The sequence below is a fragment of the Neovison vison genome, chromosome 7, assembly GCF_020171115.1.
Source record: "Neovison vison isolate M4711 chromosome 7, ASM_NN_V1, whole genome shotgun sequence".
NCBI lineage: Eukaryota > Metazoa > Chordata > Mammalia > Carnivora > Mustelidae > Neogale > Neogale vison.
Genome location: NC_058097.1, coordinates 76,487,677 through 76,505,344, shown reverse-complemented (window position 1 = coordinate 76,505,344; position 17,668 = coordinate 76,487,677).

Here is a 17,668-nt window from a genome sequence, read left to right as displayed (position 1 = left end):
ACCTGACCACTACCTTAAGCCTAACGATAACCCTGACCCTAACAATGTCTAACCTTAACCCTGAGCTCACTCTAACCCTAACATTAACCATAACCCTAAATTTAACCGAAAACCCTGACCCTGACCCTGACTGTGAACCTGACCCAAACCTAACCATCCCTGATCCTCACCATGACCCTGACCATGAGCCAGACCCAAACCCTAACCTAAACCAAAGCCTAATGCTGACTCTGATTCGGACCCTAAACTTAAACCTAAACCTGACCTTACACTAACCCTGACTCCGACCCTAACGGAGAGTCAGACCCTGAACTAAACTTGACGCTAACTCTAACCCTGACCTAGACTGTGAGCCTGACCCTAAACCTAACCCTAAATGTAACCCTAAACCCTGACCGTTATACGGACCCAGAACCTAAAACTAATGATGACCGTAATGGTAAAACTAAACCTTACCCTAACCCAACCCTAACCCTGATCATAACACAGTCTAACGCTAACCCTAAACCTAACCCTACTTCTAACACTAACCCTAACACCAAACCCTAACCTTACCCTGAACCTAACCCTGCGACTAACCCTAACCCAAATCCTAACCCTGACCCAAACATAACACTCATCCTGACACGAATCTTGCTCCAAAACCAAAACCTGACCCTAACCCAAAATCTGACCCTGTCCCTGACTTTCACCCTGACCCTGACACTGACCCTGACCCTAAAACTAACCCTCACCCTAACACTGTCCCAGAACCTGACCCTCACACTAACCCTGACCCTGACTGTGAGCCAGACCCTAAATCGAACCATAAACGTAAAGCTGACCCTGCCCCTAACACGGGCAATGACCTGAAACCTAACGTTGACCCTAAACCTAACACAAACCCCTAAACCTAACCCTGACCCTGACCCAAACCCTGTCTAAGACTAACTCTCAACCTAACTCTAACCCAACCCCTAACCCTCACATGAGGTTTGCCTGGAGGATGAGAGCTCCTCAGATCCTTGGGGAGAGCTAATCACCCCATCCCATGTGGGGACATAACCTCGGACATCACCAGACAGATAGAGGCATATGTGTTACAGCACTCCCATGCACACACAAACACACACACACACACACACTCACACACCGCGATCTGACCAGCTAGGGGACAGAGGTGGACACCAAGGTAAAATGGTGGGTAAAAAGTGTGAAAGAAGAAAGAGGTTGGAGACAGCACGGCCATGGGGTCAGGGGCATCAGGACTCCTGGCTAGGACCAAGATCCAAAACATGGGGAGTGGAGACAAGACGAGCTAATGGTCAAGGGGTCCCCAAGGGGCCCAAGGGCTTTGCAAGGGCACTGGGTGGGGACAGTGTCTGGGGTCTGGTGTCCATCACCACCCTGGACTATTGGAAGGAGGAAGCGGTAACCACCCTGTGTAGACAGGGCTACAACACAGATGGCGTCCCCTTACACTTCTATCAATGGGACCATAGAGACAGGGTGTCCCTAGTCTCCCACAGGCTTGTAAAAGAGCCTGTTGACCTTGAGTCTCTATCAGAGACCCATTGTGCTCCCAGTCTTGGGTACATGCTTTCTACTCCCTCGAGGTCCTTCTGAGAAGAAGACAGCCTAGAGGCTCGGGAGCTGACATTGTGAGCTTGCAGAATGTGGCAGAGCACTAGACCCCTGGCCTGGGGACCAAGGTCAGGACCCTCCTTGTTGCAGCATCAGGGTCCCCATTGAGAAGAGGTTCCAGAGTCAGTGCTCTTCTCAGGGTGAGAAGGCCTTACTTACCAAGGAACCAAGCACCAGCACAGGAGAGAGAAACAGGGACAAGGGAGACAACGGTGGTTTCGTCCATCAGCCCTGGAGCCCACACATCCTGCTCCTGTGAGAAAAACCAAAACAGACACAGACCCTGACACAGAGACAAAGACAAAGACAGAGAGAGACACTGAATACAGGAGAGAAAGAACCAGCAGAAGTGCCAGACTTTCCTCCATCAGCTTGGAAATGTCAGCCAAACATTTTGTCCCCTTATTAGTCCCATAGGTCATCCCTCCTAGGAGGACGGATGCGGGAATGCCCGCGACCACTATGGGAACTGGCCAGTACATGGGTGCAGACGAGACCCTTGGACCTCAACCTAATGGAAGTCCCGGAAAGTCTGTGTCCACAAGGTCAGAAGCCATGCACTGTAACCTTGCCTCGGGGGATGGGATACAGGCAGGAGGAGGGGGGCTTTGCTAGATCCCACAGGAGATCCAGGCCTCTCTGGGCTATCTTCCATTCCCCCGCGCATCACCAAGCACACCCGTGCCTTAGCAATTGTGTGCACCAGACTCTTGGGAGAGTGGGGATGGAACGCATGGAGAGGGCCTACCCAGGTGGCATCCCCTGAAGTCGAAGCCAGAACACTCCCAATGTGCAGACGGGGATACTGAGGAGGCCTTGAGAGGCACAGGATGTGTCCGGGCTCACAGTCCTGGGCAGGAACAGGAACCCGGTCTGAACCCAGCTCCGTTCCATCCCAGCGGAGACAACAGCTGCACCCAGGCCTCCCAGGGGTAGGGGAGAGGCTGTGTGTGGGTCACTGGATGGACAGGGCATGGGGTGGAGTGTGAGCCCGGAGCAGCTGGGGTAGGGGCGCCCTCAGCGAGCTATAGATGGGAGCAGGAAGTCCGGAAAGGAGCCCCCAGGTAGTGGTGACCTTACTACCCTGATGACAGAACCCAACGGAATAGCAACCCAGGTATCCAGGCACCCACATTCCAGAGAAAACCACCCTGCCCAGCTCATTTCTGGGCACAGCCTGAAGGAAACGACATGTTCTTGTGCTGTCTACCGAAGCCCAGAGAATGCAGGCAGAGGAGAGCTCACCCGCCAGACAAGTCCCCTCACTGGGCAGGTCATGTCAGGAATCCCCGATGCCTCTGGCCGTATTGGCAAAAAGAATTAAAAGGTGACACCGAGGGGCTCAGAGACAGAGAGTCCCACAACTTCTGATTGCCCCGTGTAGCCCAAGTTCCTCTCCCCATTTGTGTGTGTTTGTGGGTGTAAAGAGAGCTCATTAGGGTTGGAGATGTCCTGAGCAGGATCAGGCTTATGAGGGGTCCTATGCCTGGTTGGCAGGTCATGTTCACGCCCCAGGTTAAGGCAGGCTAGCAGGGAGCGGGTGTGCCGCTGCACCCTTTTGCCCAGGGTTTATCCTGAAACCCTGAAGGGTCTGGTCAATGACCCAGGTGCGGGGCTAACCCTAACACAACACCTGACCCTGACCCTGACCCTGACCCTGACGGTGAGCATGACCCAAAACCTAACCCTAGCCCTGACCCTGACTCTGACCCTGATCGAGATCCTGACCCAAACCCTAATCCTAAATCTAAGCCTGATGCTGACCCTGATCCAGACCCTGATCCTGAACCTAAACTGACCTACTCTAACCCTGACTCATCCCTAACCGTGAACCTGACTCTGACCTTAATCATAACCATGACCCTAACAAAATCCTAACCCTAACCCTAACACTGACCGTTCTTTAGCCTGACCTTAACCGTAACCCTAAAGGTAACCCTAATCCAGACCCTAATAAGGACCCTTAACTTAAACCTAACGCTGACCCTAACCCTAACACTAACCCCTACCCAACCCAACCCAACCCCTAACACTGACACTATGCTGTCTAACCCTAAAACTAAACATAACCCTACTGCTAACCATAACCCTAACCAAAAATTCAAACCGTTCCCTTGAAACGGGACCATGAACCGAAATTTGACCCTAAAAGAAAGACTGACCCTGACCGTAAACTTACTCTGGCGCTGAACTTCACTTTGACACTGACCCTGACCCTGACTCTAAACCTAACCCTGACCCTCACACTGACACAAAACTAACACTGCCCCGGGGGGGGGACAAGATGGCGGGGTACTAGGAAGAGGCGTCTTTTCAGCTGGTACCCCAAAGTGAGCTGATTACCTACCAAAGAACTCTGATCACCCATGAAATCAGCCTGAGATCAGAATTATACACGTCTGGATCTCTACAGGGGCAGAAGACGCCAGTGAGCAGGTAAAGCGGAATGGGAACAACGGACTGATATCGGAAGATAAACAAAAGGGGGAGGGAGCCACCAGAGGCGACCGGTGGGAAAGTAATACCCCGATACGAGCGAGAGCGCCCTGCGTCTGGGGACCAGCATTAACTCGGAGACTGGTTGAAAGCACTCCAAAAGAGCAAAGGATTGCGGGGGCGGCTAGGGACAGGGGCTTGAGTCCCCGGTCCCAGACGGCCTCCCTGGCGCGGAGACAGAGAGAGTGCGGCGGAGAAACCGGCTCCTGGTCCCTAAGCCGCCAGCGTGCCCCAGAGCGCGGGGTTCCGGCTCCTGTGAGGGGATGGGAGCCGGTCTGCAGAACGCGCGCTAGCCCTACCACAAAGCTTGAGATGCGCGTGCACGTCGCTCCAGCTCTCCTGGGTTTCTAAGGCCCTGGGGCGCTTCTTGACCCGGGCCATTGTTTCAAAGTCTAAGCCGCGCGCCCGCGAAACTCTTCCCCGGACAGAGGCGCGCAAAAGCCCAGCCTGCGGCTTACGGACCAGCGCCCCGTTCTCAGTGCCCCAGATGCGCGCCCGACACAGCCGCCTCTGAAAAGAGGTGCGCGCAAGCCGGGCACTCCCAGCCCCGGCCAGCGGCAAAATCTCAGTGTGCGATCGCTGCTTGGAACCTCTCTGGCGGTCAGGAGCTCCCAGACAGCCGCCACTGCCTTGGCTTTGGGGACGAGCAAAAGATCCTGCGCCCCCAGGGTCTTTAACTTGGAACCTGCACTGCCAGCGTCCAAGGGGGAATTTATTCAGCTTCTGCACCCAGACTGAGGCTTCTGAGACGGAGATCAGGAAGTGCTCCAGGGTGCACCTTGACTGCACCAGAGTTGATACATCCAGCTACATCTGTTCAGTCTTCTCCCACCAAAATGACTAGGAGGAGGAATGCCCAACAGAAGAAAAATACAGAGGATGGACCTTCTGCAACAGAGCTAACGGCTATCAACATAGACAATATGTCGGAAAGAGAATTCAGGCTAACAATTATCCAGGCAATAGCTAGGTTGGAGAAAGCCATGGATGACCAAACAGAATTGATTAGAGCCGAACTGAAAGCGACCAGACAGGATGTTCACAATGTTAGGGCGGAGCTTAAAGCTACCAGGGAGGAGGTCCACAATGCTCTCAATGAGTTCCAATCCAATCTAAACTCTCTCAAAGCTAGGGTAACTGTGACAGAAGATAGAATTAGTGATCTGGAAGACAAACAGATAGAGAGAAAGGATCAGGAGGAAGCCTGGAACAAACAGCTTAGATCCCACGAAAGCAGAATTAGGGAAATAAGTGATGCCATGAAGCGTTCCAACGTCAGAATTATTGGAATTCCCGAAGGGGAGGAGAAAGAAAGAAGTCTAGAAGATGTCGTGGAATAAGTCCTTCATGAAAACTTTCCGAATCTCGCGAATGAAACCAGCGTTCATGTACTAGAGGCTGAACGGTCTCCACCCAAGATTATACACTCCAAAAAAACATCACGACACCTGATAGTCAAATTGAGAAATTATAATTGTAGGTATAATCTCTTGAAAGCTGCCAGGGCAAAGAGGCTCCTTACTTACAGAGGGAAGCCCATCAGAATAACGTCAGACCTGTCCACAGAGACCTGGCAAGCCAGAAGAGGCTGGCAAGATATATTCAGGGCACTAAATGAGAAGAACATGCAGCCAAGAATACTTTATCCAGCAAGACTGACATTCAAAATGGATGGAGAGATAAAGAGTTTCCAAGACCGGCAAGACTTAAAAGACTATGCAACCACCAAGCCGATACTGCAGGAAATATTAAGGGGGGTTCTATAAAAGAGGAAAAATCCCAAGAATAGCATTGAACAGAAATATAGAGACAGTCTACAGGAAGAAAGACTTCAAAGGTAACTCGATGTCAATAAAAACGTATCTATCAATAATCACTCTCAATGTGAATGGCCTAAATGCACCCATAAAACGGCACAGGGTTGCAGATTGGATAAAACGACAGGACCCATCCATATGCTGTCTACAAGAGACCCATTTTGAACCTAAAGATACACGCAGACTGAAAGTGAAGGGGTGGAGAAGCATCTTTCATGCCAATGGGACTCAAAAGAAGGCTGGGGTAGCGATTCTCATATCAGATAAATTAGACTTCAAACTAAAGACTGTAGTCAGAGATACAGAAGGACACTACATAATCCTTAAAGGGACTATCCACCAAGATGATCTAACAATTGTAAATATCTATGCTCCCAATATGGGAGCAGCCAATTACTTAAGAAAACTATTAATCAAGATAAAGAGTCATATTGATATGAATACACTAATCGTAGGAGATCTTAACACGCCTCTTTCAGAATTAGACAGATCATCGAAGCAGAAAATCAATAAAGAAACAAGAGCATTGAATGACACATTGGACCAGATGGACCTCATAGATATATACAGAACATTCCACCCTAAAACAGCAGAATACTCATTCTTCTCAAGTGCACACGGAACCTTCTCCAGAATAGACCACATACTGGGTCACAAATCAGGACTCAGCCGATACCAAAAGACTGAGATTATTCCCTGCATATTCTCAGATCACAATGCTTTGAAACTGGAGCTCAATCACAAGGAAAAGTTCCGAAGGAACTCAAACACCTGGAAGCTAAAGACCACCTTGCTTAGGAATGCTTGGATCAACCAGGAGATCAAAGAAGAACTGAAACAATTCATGGAAACCAATGAGAATGAAGACACTTCGGTCCAAAACCTATGGGATACAGCAAAGGCGGTCCTAAGGGGAAAATATATAGCCATCCAAGCCTTGCTCAAAAAAATTGAAAAATCCAGAACACACCAGCTGTCTTTACACCTTAAAGAACTGGAGGATCAACAACAAATCAAACCAACTCCACACATAAGAAGGGAAATCATCAAGATTAGAGCTGAGATCAATGAGGGAGAAACCAGAGATACAGGAGAACGTATCAATGAAACTAGAAGCTGGTTTTTTGAAAGAATCAATAAGATCGATAAGCCACTGGCTACACTAATCCAAAAGAAAAGAGAGAAATCCCAAATTCATAAAATTATGAATGAAAGGGGAGAGATCACAACTAACACCAAGGAAGTAGAAACAATCATCAGAAGTTACTACGAACAGTTATATGCCAATAAGCTTAGCAACCTAGATGAAATGGATCCATTCCTGGAAAAATATAAACTACCAAAATTGAACCAGGAAGAAATCGACAACCTGAATAGACCAATATCTAATAACGAGATTGAAGCAGTGATCAAAAATCTCCCAAAAAACAAGAGCCCAGGACCTGACGGATTCCCTGGGGAATTCTACCAAACCTTCCAAGAAGAAATAACACCTATTCTCCTGAAGCTGTTTCAAAAAATTGAAGCAGAAGGAAAACTTCCAGACTCTTTCTATGAAGCCAGCATTACCCTGATCCCCAAACCAGGCAAGGACCATACCAAAAAGGAGAATTTCAGACCAATATCACTGATGAATATGGATGCTAAGATTCTCAACAAGATCCTAGCCAACAGGATCCAACAGCACATTAAAAAGATTATCCACCATGATCAGGTGGGATTCATCCCTGGGCTACAAGGATGGTTCAACATTCGCAAATCAATCAATGTGATACAACAAATTAATATGAGAAGAGAGAAGAACCACATGGTCCTCTCAATTGATGCAGAAAAAGCATTTGACAAAATCCAACATCCGTTCCTGATTAAAACGCTTCAAAGTATAGGGATAGAGGGAACATTCCTGAACCTCATCAAATTTATCTATGAAAGACCCACAGCAAATATCATCCTCAATGGGAAAAAGCTTGCAGCCTTCCCGTTGAGATCAGGAACAAGACAAGGATGCCCACTTTCACCACTCTTGTTCAACATAGTATTAGAAGTCCTAGCAACAGCAATCAGACAACAGAGAGAAATAAAAGGTATCCAAATTGGTAATGAAGAAGTCAAACTCTCTCTCTTCGCAGATGACATGATTCTTTATATGGAAAACCCAAAAGACTCCACCCCCAAACTACTAGAACTCATACAGCAATTCAGCAGCGTGGCAGGATACAAAGTCAATGTGCAGAAATCAGTGGCTTTCTTATACACTAACAAGGAAAATACAGAAAGGGAAATTAGAGAATCGATTCCATTTACTATAGCACCAAGAACCATAAGATACCTGGGAATAAACCTAACTAAAGAGGTAAAGGATCTATACTTGAGGAACTATAGAACACTCATGAAAGAAATTGAAGAAGACACAAAAAGATGGAAGACCATTCCATGCTCTTGGATCGGAAGAATAAACATCGTTAAAATGTCTATACTGCCTAGAGCAATCTATACTTTTAATGCCATTCCGATCAAAATTCCACCGGCATTCTTCAAAGAGCTGGAGCAAATAATCCAAAAATTTGTATGGAATCAGAAGAGACCCCGAATCGCTAAGGAAACGTTGAAAAACAAAAATAAAGCTGGCGGCATCACCTTACCTGATTTCAAGCTTTATTACAAAGCTGTGATCACCAAGACAGCATGGTACTGGCATAAAAACAGACACATAGACCAGTGGAACAGAGTAGAGAGCCCTGATATGGACCCTCAACTCTATGGTCAATTAATCTTCGACAAAACAGGAAAAAATATACAGTGGAAAAAAGACAGTCTCTTCAATAAATGGTGCTGGGAAAGCTGGACAGCTATATGTAGAAGAATGAAACTCGACCATTCTCTTACACCGTACACAAAGATCAACTCAAAATGGATAAAAGACCTCAACGTGAGACAGGAATCTATCAGAATCTTAGAGGAGAACATAGGCAGTAATCTCTTCGATATCAGCCACAGCAACTTCTTTCAAGATACGTCTCCAAAGGCAAAGGAAACAAAAGCGAAAATAGACTTCTGGGACTTCATCAAAATCAAAAGCTTCTGCACAGCAAAGGAAACAGTCAAAAAAACAAAGAGGCAACCCACGGAATGGGAGAAGATATTTGCAAATGACAGTACAGACAAAAGGTTGATATCCAGGATCTATAATGAACTCCTCAAACTCAACCCACACGAAACAGACAAACACATCAAAAAATGGGCAGAAGATATGAACAGACACTTCTCCAATCAAGAAATACAAATGGCTATCAGACACATGAAAAAATGCTCATCATCATTAGCCCTCAGGGAGATTCAAATTAAAACCACATTGAGATATCACCTTACACCAGTTAGAATGGCCAAAATTAACAAAACAGGAAACAACATGTGTTGGAGAGGATGTGGAGAAAGGGGAACCCTCTTACACTGTTGGTGGGAATGCAAGTTGGTGCAGCCTCTTTGGAGAACAGTGTGGAGATTCCTCAAGAAATTAAAAATAGAGCTTCCCTACGACCCTGCAATTGCACTCCTGGGTATTTACCCCAAAGATACAGATGTCGTGAAAAGAAGGGCCATCTGTACCCCAATGTTTATAGCAGCAATGGCCACAGTCGCCAAACTATGGAAAGAACCAAGATGCCCTTCAACGGATGAATGGATAAGGAAGATGTGGTCCATATACACTATGGAGTATTATGCCTCCATCAGAAAGGACGAATATCCAACTTTTGTAGCAACATGGACGGGACTGGAAGAGATTATGCTGAGTGAAATCAGTCAAGCAGAGAGAGTCAATTATCATATGGTTTCACTCATTTGTGGAGCATGACCAATAGCATGGAGGACAAGGGGCGTTAGAGAGTAGTAGGGAATTTGGGTAAATTGGAAGGGGAGGTGAACCATGAGAGTCTATGGACTCTGAAAAACAGTCTGAGGGGTTTGAAGTGGCGGGGGGGTGGGAGGTTGGGGTACCAGGTGGTGGGTATTATAGAGGGCACAGCTTGCATGGAGCACTGGCTGTGGTGAAAAAATAATGAATACTGTTTTTCTGAAAATAAATAAATTGGGGAAAAAAAAATTAAAAAAGAAAAAAAAAAAAAAAACTAACACTGCCCCTGTCCCGAACCTGGACCCGAAACCAAAGCCTCACCCTGACCCTAAATTGGACCCTGGCCCTGACCTTCACCCTGACCCTGACCAGGACCCTAATCCTAAGCCTGACCCAGTCCTATGTGACCCTAACCCTGACCCTAACCCTAACCCTAACTCAGACCCAGACCGTGAGCCTGACCAGAACCCTAACCCAAATCTAACCATGATCCTGACTATAATCAAAACCAAGAATCTAAACGGAAAGCAGACATTATCCTAACCATGACCCTACACCTGACCTTGACCCTGACCCTAACACTAAACCTGACCCTAATCCTAACCCTGGCCCTGACCCTTACTCTGACATAAACCCTAACCCTGACACTGACTGTGAGCCTGACCATAAACCTAAACCTAACCTAACACTAACCCTGACCCCTACCTTAAGCCTAACGGTAACCCTGACCCTAACAATGTCTACCCCTAACCCTGACCCTCACTCTAACCCTAACATTAACCCTAACCCTAAATCTCACCGAAAACCCTGACCCTGACCCTGACTGTGAACCTGACCCAAACCTAAACAGCCCTGAACCTCACCATGATCCTGACCATGAGCCAGACCAGACCCTATCCTAAACCAAAGCCTAACACTGACACAGATTTGGACCCTGAACTTAAACCTAACCCTGACATTACACTAACCCTGACTCAGACCCTAACCGAGTGTCTGACCCTGACCTAACCTTGACCCTAAACTGAAACCTGACCTTGACTGTGAGCCTGACCCTAAACCTAATGCTAAATGTAACCCTAAACTCTGACCCTTATATGTACCCAGAACGTAAAACTAATGCTGACCCTAATGGTAACACTACAACATACTCTAACCCTAACCCTGACCCTAACACAGTCTAACGCTAACACTAAACATAACCCTAATTCTAACACTAACCCTAACACCAAACCATAACCAAACCCAGAACTTAACCCTGAAACTAACCCTATTCTTAACCCTAACCCTGACCCAAACATAACCCTCATCCTGACACAAACCTTGCCCCTAAACCAAAATCTGACCCTGTCCCTACCTTCACCAGACCCTTACAATGACCCTGACCCTAACCCTAACCCTCACCCTAACACTGTCCCAGAACCTGACCCTCACACTAACCCTGACCCTGACTGTGAGCCAGACCCTAAATCTAACCATAAACGTAAAGCTGACCCTGACCCTAACATGGGCCATGACCCGAAATCTAACGCTGACCCTAACCCTAACACAAACCCCTAAACCTAACCCTTACCCTGACCCAAAACCTGTCGAAAACTAACTCTCAACCTAACTCTAACCAGACCCCTAACACTCCCATGAGGTTTGCCTGGAGGATGAGAGCTCCTCAGATCCTTGGGGAGAGCTACTCACCCCATCCCATGTGGACACAGAACCTCGGACATCACCAGACAGAGGCATATGTGTTTGAGTGTTCCCATTCACAGACACACACACACATACACACACACACACACACACATACACACACACACTCACACACACAGACCGCTCTGCCCAGCTAGGGGTCAGAGGTGGACACCAAGGGAAAATGGTGGTTAAAAAGGGTGAAAAAAGAAAGAGGTTGGAGTCAGCTCGGCCATGGGGTCAGGGGCATCAGGACCCCTGGCCAGGACCGAGATCCAAAGCATGGGGAGTGGAGACAGAACGAGCTGATGGTCAAGGGGTCCCCAAGGGGCCCAAGGGCTTTGCAAGGGCACTGGGTGGGGACAGTGTCTGGGGTCTGGTGTCCATCACCACCCTGGACTATTGGAAGTTGGAAGAGCTAACCACCCTGTGTGGACAGAGCTACAACACCGAAGGCCTCTGCTTACTCTTCTATTAATGGGACCATAGACACATGGTGTCCCTAGTCTCCCACAGGCTTGTAAAAGAGCCTGTTGGCCTTGAATCTCTATCCGAGACCCACTGTGCTCCCAGTAGACAGGCTGGTCCTCGGGGGGCTGACATTGTGAGCTTGCAGAATGTGGCAGAGCACTAGGCCCCTGGACTGGGGACCAAGGTCAGGACCCTCCTTGTGGCAGCTTCAGGGTCCCCATTGTGAAGCGGTTCCAGTGTCCGTGCTCTGCTCAGGGTGAGAAGGCCTTACTTACCAAGGAACCAAGCACCATCACAGGAGAGGGAAACAGCACAAGGGAGACAACGGCCGTTTCGTCCAGAAGCCCTGGAGCCCACAGATCCTGCTCCTGTGAGACACACCAAAACAGAGACATACCCTGACAGAGAGAAAGACAAAGACAAAGACAGAAACAAACACTGAACACAGGAGAGAAAGAACCAGCAGAAGTCCCAGACTTTCCTCCATCAGCTTGGAAATGAAAGTCAAACATTTTGTCCCCTTAACTGTCCCACGGGCCATCCCTCCTATGAGGATGTGTGCGGGAAAGCCTGCAGACCACTATGGGGGCTGGCCAGTACATGGGCGCAGATGAGGCCCTTGTACCTCGACCCAATGGAAGTCCCTGGAAGTCTGTGTCCACAAGGTCAGAAGCCATGCACTGCAACCTTGCCACGTGGAATGGATTACAGGCAGGAGGAGGGTGGTTTTGCTGGACCCGAGAGGACATCCAGGCCTCTGTGGGTTATATTCCATCCCCCGCCCATCAACAAGCACACATGTGCCTTGGCAAGTGTGTGCACCAGACTCCTGGGAGACGGGGATAGAACGCATGGAGAGGGCCTACCCCTGATGGCATCCTCTGAAGAAGAAGCCAGAACACCCCCAATGTGCAGACAGGGAGACTGAGAGGCCCTGAGAGTCACAGGATGTGTCCGGGCTCACAGTCCTGGGCAGGAACAGGAATCCGGTCTTACCCCAGCTCTGTTCCCTCCCAGCGGAGACAACAGCTGCACCCAGGCCTCCCAGGGGTTGGGGAGAGGCTGTGTGTGGGTCACTGGATGGACAGGGTATGGGGTGGAGTGTCAGCCCTGAGCAGCTGGGTTAGGGGCGCCCTCAGGGAGCTCTGGATGGGAGAGGAAGTCCGGAAAGGAGCCCCCAGGCAGTGGTGACCCTACTTACCTTACGACAGAGCCCAACGGAATTGGAACCCACGTATCCAGGCACCCACATTCCAGAGAAAACCACCCTTCCCAGCTCATTCTGGGCACAGCCTGAAGGAAGTGACATGTTCTTGTGCTGTCTACCGAAGCCCAGAGAATGCAGGCAGAGGAGAGCTCGCTCGCCAGACAAGTCCCCTCACTGGGCAGGTCATATCAGGCCTCCCTGACGCCTCTGGCCGTATTGGCAAAAAGAATCGCAAGGTGAAACCGAGGGATTCAGAGTCAGAGCCCCAAACCTTCTGATTGACCCGTGTAGCCCTAGGTCTCCTCCGTGTGTGTGTGTGTGTGTGTGTGTGTGTGTGTAAAGAGAGCTTATTGGGGAAGGAGATGTCCCGAGCAGGAGAAGACTTATGAGGGGTCCGATGCCTGGTAGTGAGGTCATGTTCATGCCCCAGGTTAAGGCAGGCTAGCTGGGAGCGGGTGTGTCGCTGCACCCTTTTGCCCAGGGTTTAACCTGAGACCCTGAAGGTACTGGTCAATGACCCAGGTGTGGGGCTAACACTAACACTAACCCCTGAACCTGACCCTGACCCTGACTGTGAGCATGACCCAAAACCTAACCCTAGCCCTGACCCTGACAGCGATCCTGACCCAACCCTAATCCTAAATCTAAGCCTGATGCTGACCCTGATCCAGACCCTGATCCTAAACCTAACCTGACCTACTCTAAACCTGACTCATCCCTAACCGTGACCCTGACTCTGACCCTAATCAAAACCCTGACCCTAACCAAATCCTGACCCAAACACTAACACTAACAGTACTTTGAGCCTGACCTTAACCATAACTCTAAAGGTAACCCTAACCCTGACCCTAATAAGGACCCTTAACTTAAACCTAACGCTGACCCGAACCCTAACACTAATGCCTACCCAATCCAACCCCTAACCCTGACACTATGCTGTCTCACCCTAAAACTAAACATAACTTTACTGCTAACCCTAACCCTAACCAAAAACTCAAACCATTCCCCTGAAACTTACCCTGACCCTGAACCGAAATTTGACCCTAAAACAAAGCCAGACCCGGACCCTAAACTGACTCTGTCCCTGATCTTCACTTTGACTCTGACCCTGACCCTGACTCTAAACCTAACCCTGACCCTAACACTGACCCAAAACTAACCCTGCCCCTGTCCCGAACATGGACCCTAAACCAAAGCCTGACTCTGACCCTAAATCGGACCCTGGCCCTGACCTTCACCCTGACCCTGACCATGACCCTAATCCTAAGCCTGACCCAGTCCTAAGCCTCACCCTAACACTAACTCTGACCCTAACACTAACCCTAACTCAGACCCAGACCGTGAGCCTGAACAGAACCCTAACCCAAAGCTAACCATGATCCTGACTATAATCATAACCCAGAATCTAAACGTAAAGCAGACCTTATTCTAACCATGACCCTAACCCTGACCTTGACCCTGACCTTAACACTGAACCTGACCCTAATCCTAACCCTGAACCTGACCCTTACACTGATTCAAACCATAACCCTGACACTGAATGTGAGCCTGTCCATAAACCTAACCATAACCTAAACCTAACCCTGACCCCTACCTTAAGCCTAACGATAACTATGACCCAAACAATGTCTAACCCTAACCCTGACCCTCACTCTAACCCTAACATTAAACCTAACCCAAAGTCTCACCAATACACCTGATCCTGAACCTGACTGTGAACCTGACCCAAACCAAACCATCCCTGAACTTCACCATGACCCTGACCATGAGCCAGACCCGACCCTAACCTAAACCAAAGCCTAAAGCTGACACTGATTCGGACCCTGAACTTAAACCTAACCCTGACCTTACACTAACCCTGACACAGACCGTAACCAAGAGTCAGACCCTGACCTAACCTTTCCCCTAACCCGAACCCTGAACTGACTCTGAGCCTGACTCTAAGCATAATGATAAATGTAACCCTAAATCTTCCCCTTATACGGACCCAGAACCTAAAACTAATGCTGACCCTAATGGTAAAACTAAACACTACATTAACCCAAACCCTAACGCTGACCCTAACACAGTCTAACAATAACCCTAACCACAACCCTACTTCTAACACTAATCCTAACACCAAAGCCTAACCTTACCCTGAACCTAACCCTGACCCTAACCCTAACCCTAACCCTGACCCAAACATAACCCTCATCCTGACACAAACCTTACCCCTAAACAAATACCTTACCCTGACACAAAATCTGACCCTGTCCCTGACCTTCACCTGACCCTGACACTAACCCTGAAACTAAACCTAACGCTCACCCTAACACTGACCCAGAACCTGACCCTCACACTAACCCTGACCCTGACTGTGAGCCAGACCCTAAATCTAACCATAAACGTAAAGCTGACCCTGACCCTAACACGGGCCATGGCCCGAAACATAACGCTGACCATAACCCTAACACAAACCCCTAACCCTAACCCTGACCGTGACCCAAACCCTGTCTAAACCTAACTCTCAACCTAACGCTAACCCTACCCCAAACCCTCCCATGAGGTTTGCCTGGAGGATGAGAGCTCCTCAGATCCTTGGGGAGAGCTACTCACCCCATCCCATGTGGGCACATAACTTCAGACATCACCATACAGATAAAGGCATATGTGTTTGAGCGCTCCCATGCATAGACACAGACACACATACACACACACACACACACACACACTCACACACACACACACCCCGCTCTGCCCAGCTAGGGGTCAGAGGTGGACACCAAGGGAAAATGGTGGTTAAAAAGGGTGAAAGAAGAAAGAGGTTGGAGACAGCTTGGCCATGGGGTCAGGGGCATCAGGACTCCTGGCCAGGACCGAGATCCAAAGCATGGGGAGTGGAGACAGGACGAGCTGAACGTCTAAGTGTCCACAAGGGGAACAAGGGCTCTGCAAGGGCACTGGGTGGGGACAGTGTCTGGGGTCTGGTGTCCATCACCACCCTGGACTACAGGAAGTAGGAAGAGGTAACCACCCTATGTGGACAGAGCTACAACACCGAAGGCCTCCCCTTACTCTTCTATCAATGGGGCCATAGAGACAGGGTGTCCCTAGTCTCCCAAAGGCTTGTAAAAGAGCCTGTTGGCCTTCAATCTCTATCTGAGACCCACTTTGCTCCCAGTCTTGGGTACATGCTTTCTACTCCCTCGAGGTCCTTCTGAGCAGAAGACAGCCTGGAGGCTCGGGGGCCGACATTGTAGCTTGCAGAATGTGGCAGAGCACATGGCCCCTGGACTGGGGACAAAGGTCAGGACCCTCCTTCTTGCTGCTTCAGGGTCCCCATTGGGAAGAGGTTCCAGAGTCCGTGCTCTGTTCATGTTTAGAAAGCCTTACTTACCAAGGAACCAAGCACCAGCACAGGAGAGGGAAACAGATACAAGGGAGACAATGGCGGTTTCATCCATCAGCCATGGAGCCCACAGATACTGCTCCTGTGAGACACACCAAAACAGAGACAGACCCTGACACAGAGACAAAGACAAAGACAAAGACAGAACAGACATTGAACACAGGAGAGAAAGAACCAGCAGAAGTGCCAGACTTTCCTCCATCAGCTTGGAAATGACAGCCAAATATTTTGTCCCGTTTTCAGTCCCACGGGCCATCCCTACTAGGAGGACGGATGCGGGAATGCCCGCGGACCACTGTGGGGGCTGCCCAGTACATGGGCACAGACGAGGCCCTTGGACCTCAACCTAATGGAAGTCCCGGGAAGCCTGTGTCCACAAGGTCATAAGCCATGCACTGCAATCTTGCCACGGAGGATGGAATACAGGCAGGAGGAGGGTGGTTTTGCTGGACCCTGGAGATCCAGGCCTCTGTGGGTTATATTCCATCCCCCGCCCATCAACAAGCACACATGTGCCTTGGCAAGTGTGTGCACCAGACGCCTTGGAGACGGGGATGGAACGCATGAAGAGGGCCGACCACTGATGGCATCCCCTGAAGAAGATGCCAGAACACCCCCAATGTGCAGACGGGGAGACTGAGGATGCCCTGAGGGTCACAGGATGTGTCTGGGCTCACAGTCCTGGGCAGGAACAGGAAACCGGTCTAACCCCAGCTCCGTTCCCTCCCACCGGCACAATAGCTGCACGCAGGCCTCCCAGGGGTTGGCGCGAGGCTGTGTGTGGGTCACTGGATGGACAGGGCATGGGGTGGAGTGTAAGCTCTGAGCAGCTGGGGTAGGGGAGCCCTCATGGAGCTTGGATGGGAGCAGGAAGTCCTATAAGGAGACCCCAGGCAGTGGTGACCTTACTTCCCTGACGACAGAGCCCTACGGAATTGGAACTCACGTATCCAGGCACCCACATTCCAGAGAAAACCACCCTTCCCAGCTCATTTCTGGGCACAGCCTGAAGGAAACGACATGTTCTTGTGCTGTCTACCGAAGCCCAGAGAATGCAGGCAGAGTAGAGCTTGCTCGTCCGACAAGTCCCCTCACTGGGCAGGTCATGTCAGGCCTCCCGGACGCCTCTG